The sequence below is a fragment of the Lutra lutra genome, chromosome 1 (assembly GCF_902655055.1).
Source record: "Lutra lutra chromosome 1, mLutLut1.2, whole genome shotgun sequence".
Lineage (NCBI taxonomy): Eukaryota > Metazoa > Chordata > Mammalia > Carnivora > Mustelidae > Lutra > Lutra lutra.
Window position 1 is genome coordinate 60,251,790 of NC_062278.1, and position 5,319 is coordinate 60,257,108.

Here is a 5,319-nt window from a genome sequence, read left to right on the forward strand (position 1 = left end):
ACTTCCTCCAGGAGAAGCCTGCTGTCATGTCAAAACATTCAAGGAAACTTATGGAGAGGTCACAAGGTGAGAAAATAGCTACCAGTTAGCACAACTTCCTGGTCATCTGGCAAGTGAGTGAGTTGTTTTATTAGAAGTGGATCCTCCAGGACCTGAAATCAAACCTTCAAATATCTGCAACCATGGCCAACATGCTGACTGCAACATCATGAGACCCTGACCCATAAACAGGGCTAAGTCACTTCTAAATTTCTAACCTACAGACTGTAAGAGATAATAAGTGCTTATTATTAAGTCACTGCATTTTGGGGTAATCTGTTATACAAAAGATTAACTGACATCCTGATTGTTCTCTGTTGTTGATTTGTTGGACTTCCCTGCATAGTCTAAAAAGATAAGTCCCCTGTCAGTTTTACACTTTATAAATATCCTTGTCCAAACTACCATGTCTATTATATTTGTCTGCATTGCCTCTTGTAAATAAATCCATAATTTTGATATAGTAAAATTCATCTATTTTCTGCATTCTGGTTCACGCTGGGTAGGGGTAAGGGCTGGTGTTTAAGACTTCTACATCCTAGGTCACAATATATTTCCTACATTTTCTTTTTTTTTTTTTTTTAAAGATTTTATTAATTCATTTGACAGACAGAGATCACAAGCAGGCAGAGAGGCAGGCAGAGAGAGAGAGAGAGAGGAGGAAGCAGGCTCCCTGCAGAGCAGAGAGCCCGATGTGGGGCTTGATCCCAGGACCCTGGGATCATGACCCGAGCCGAAGGCAGAGGCTTTAACCCACTGAGCCACCCAGGCGGCCCTATTTCCTACATTTTCTTCTACAAAGTTTTTAATTTCACCTTCTATAGGTATTTTTGCCCTACTTCTATACTCTCATCAGACCAGGTTTACCTCAATTCAGGTATATATAATTTTTTACTGCAAGAATATGCTCCCTTGTTTGGACATAGAAAGAGTATAAATAACAAACACAAAGCATTTTCCATCCAGTAGCTTACAAGTAATAAGCTTTACCTATGAATCAACTTACTAGAATTCCTTCTAACAAGCCTATTTTTCTTATTTACCTAATACTTTAGGAGAATCTAGGCTTAAGTTGCTTGGTTGTCTCTCCTTACTGCAAATAGAAGTCCAAATCCTACAAAATAAATTACATTCTCTAGACAACTGAATTTTGCAGAGTGCTTTGGGAGCTCTCAAGTCATCTTCACACTATCATGTATTTCCAGGTTAAATCATTTATGTGCAAAGGTCAGAATAAACATTCCACCACTTGGCTTAACTTAATATATCTTGAAATTGGTGTTTTAAAAAACATAAAGACTTTTGCCTCAAGATGTAGAGACCTGTAAAAAGTATTTCTTTTATCTCTGCAGCAAAAAAGAACAAAACTAGTTTCAAATTTAGACTTTATGTGATTCCACAGGAGACCTAAGTTTGCAAAGTAAACAACTGATACAAAGTCTTCCCTTCAGGAAAAAGGAGAGGTGACACAAGCCCACATGAGGTAGTACAGTTAATATAGCTGGCAAACATGAAGGCAGACTCCAGAACGGCAGAATACTGTGAACCCTTGGGGCCAAAGATACTGGGGGGAGTCCACATTGTCTCATAGGCTCTTCTTCCATGAATTCTACCTAGTACTCACAGAAAGATCGGGAGCCCTAAGAAGTATCCTCTGTGGTGCAGACCAGGGTAGGGGAACAACAGTTCTGCACAAGGGGCAGAAACACCACCAAGACCTTTCCCTTCTACCTGCACTGTAGAACAAAATTCCTTCAAGAATACAAGCTATCAAACTCAAGAATAATTAGTAAGTATAAAGAAAGTAATTGAATCTGTATTTAAAATTTTCTAAAAACTCTCAAGCCCAGATGGTTTCACAGAAAAAAAAATTTTTTTTTTTAAAGATTTTATTTATTTATTTGTTAGAGAGAGAGAGAGCATGAGCACAGGCAGACAGAGTGGTAGGCAGAGGCAGAGGGAGAAGCAGGCTCCCCGCTGAGCAAGGAGCCCGATGTGGGACTCGATCCCAGGACGCTGGGATCATGACCTGAGCCGAAGGCAGCCGCTTAACCAACTGAGCCACCCAGGCGTCCCCACAGAAAAATTCTAATTCTATACCGTATCTTCAAGAAAATGGAGAAGGAACACTTCTCAACTCATATTGAGGCTAACATTACCGTAAAACCAAAATCAAAGACATAAGAAGAAAACCACTGACAATATATCTCATAAACAAGATGTAAAATTCATCAATAAAATTTCAGCAAATTGAATCCAGCAGTATATAAAAATAATACATGGTTAATCTGAGGAATGCAAGGCTCTCTTAATAATCAATGTAACCTCTATAACAGACATAACACAAAATACTGTATGATTGTTTCAACAGATAGACAAATTTGACCAAATCGAAGATTTATAATAAAGACACAGCAAACTAGAGACAGAAGTGAGATGCCTTAACCCTTTAATATGGTTAAGGTTAATATGCCTTAACCTTTTAATAAAGGGCATATACAACTAATAACCTACTTAATGGTGAGAAACTGAGTGCTTTCTCCCAAAGATCAGTAATAGGTAAGAGTGCCCACTCACATTATTCCTAATTAACACTGAACTGGAAATCCTACCCAGATGAATGAGATAAGAAAAATATGAGATACACAGATTGGAAAGAAAGGTGTAAAACTATAATAGCAGAAAATAGGACCTATCTATGTAGAAAATCCAAAAGGACTTGCAACAAACATTATTAAATGTTGTTTATTATTAACATTTATTATCAACATTATTAAATGTTGAATTAAAAATGAATTTGGCAGGCACCTGGGTGGCTCAGTGGGTTGCGCCTCTGCCTTCGGCTCAGGTCATGATCTCAGGGTCCTGGGATCAAGTCCCACATCAGGCTCTCTGCTCAGCAGGCAGCCTGCTTCCTCCTCTCTCTCTCTCTCTCTGCCTGCCTCTCTGCCTACTTGTGATCTCTGTCAAATAAATAAATAAAATCTTTGAAAAAAATATAATCTATAAAAAAATAAATTTGGCAAGGATGCAGAACACATCATTATATGAAAGTCGGTTGTATTCTTATTATGCGCAATAAACAACTGGAATTTGAAAATAAGAAACCTAGCAGACACCACCTTAACCAATTGCTTCTGGTGGTATTCTTCCCCAATTTTTTTTGAAGATTTTATTTGTCAGAGAGAAAGAGAGAATGTGTGCGCAAGCAGGAGGAAGAGCAGGCAGAGGGAAAAGCAAGCTCCCCTAAGCAAGAAGCCCAATGTGGGACTTGATACTAGAACGCTGGGATCGTGACCTGAGCTGAAGGCAGATGCTTACCCGACTGAGCCACCCAGGCATCCCTTTCCTCAAAATTTTTAACCTTGTTCCAATCATGAGAAAACATCAGGTAAATCCAAATTGAGGGACACTGTACAAAATTTCTGACCATTACTCTTCAAAAGTATCAAGGTCATGAAAGACAAAGACAGAAACTGTCCAGAACAGAAAAAACACATGAAGTGGGAAAACTGAGGGAATGCGAATAAAATATGCAGTTTAGTAAATAGTATGGTATCAATGTTAATTTCTTAGTTTTTTTAAAAAAGATTTTATTTATTTATTTGACAGAGAGAGATGAGAGGCAGGCAGAGAGAGAGGTGGAAGCAGGCTCCCTGATGAGCAGAGAGCCCATTCCGGGGCTCGATCCCAGGACTCTGGGATCATGACCTGAGCAGAAGGCAGAGGTTTAACACACTGAGCCCCCCAGGCACCCCGATTTCAATAGTTTTGATAAACATATCATGGTTATGTAAAATATTAATATTAGAGGAAGCTAAAGGAAGGGTATACAGGACTTGTGATACTTCTGTAAAAACACAATTATTTCAAAAGAAAAAGTTAAAAAGAGGAAAAAGACTATTACCATTTGTTACTATTTATACAAATCAGACATTAAAGAATACCATGAATATAAAAAGTAAACTGGTTGCAAAAGCTTCTAAGATTGTCATCCATAATCTAATTTCAATTTCATCAAAACTACCCACTGTTGTCATAAAACTCCTATGAACTTATAAAAACACATTTATATCCTTAACAAATCCATTTTTGTTGTACATATTAAAGATCCCTACAAAGATTTCAAATGGAAAAAACATGAAACTAAAAAGGTTTGATCACCAAAATTTTTATACTACCCAGTAATGACTGAGATAAATATGACTGATAACTTAAAAAGATTTGAGGTTATCTGTACTTTTGATAAGTTAGCTTTGACTGGGAAAAAATGTGGAAAATGTGATAATATCTAATAATGGATATCATTTAGACTGAAGGTATTAAAAAATAGAATATATCAGTAAAATCAGTTTGGAAGACTAAATTAAAGAAAGGAAAAGAGCTTGCTGGCTTTATGAGCAAGCAGGATACCTGAAGTATATTAGAGGATGATGCCCATGTTTGTATCTCCATATTACACCATATCAGACAGCACCTTAACACTACCAAGTCATTATTTCTACTATGGAGATATCCTTGCAATACAAGAACTGAGTGACAATTGGAAAAAGGAGAAAAGTAAAGGGGCACTGAAAGTAAGGAGAGTATTCTTGAATGAACGAGAAGAGAAAAAAAAAAAACAAAACTAAGGTTCCTTAAAGGCAAGGTTAGCCACTCCATTATGTGCAGATTGGTAAGAACAGGGACAAGAGGCAATGAATAAAGAGAATGTCCTAATGGGCATTCTGGCCCTACTCCTTGGCTGTCCCACAACAGAATGCATTTGGCCTTTCTGAACTAACTCCTACACCCAGATCTACACATTGATATGATACAACAAAGAGATCCATTTAAAGGCTAATATTCTACCATGCAATCACAACAGGAAAAATATTTCTGAATCTTTAATATAAAGTAATTTTGGTGGTATCAACTTACTAAAACAATCAGGAAACAAGGTAAGTATTAGCACATTTCCTGCCACACAGTAAGTGCTTCATAAGTATTAGCTATTAGCAGGTAGGAGACTTGGGGAAGAAGGGAGGAGGCGGAAAATAAAAAGAACAAAGAGGAAGAGAAAGGGAAGGTATGTCTAGCGTGCAGTATTTTTTAGTCCTAGTTCGCACTATCACAACACATTTAATGCCCTCCTCCTATATGTGAACCAAAAACACTCTTATCCTGTAGGAGATGCTTCTTCATTTCCAGAGTTCTTATTTAAAGAAAATGCTGTTACCACCTTTTGATAAGAAGAAAGAAAAACAGTCTCTTTACACTCCTTTTTATTAAACAAATAAG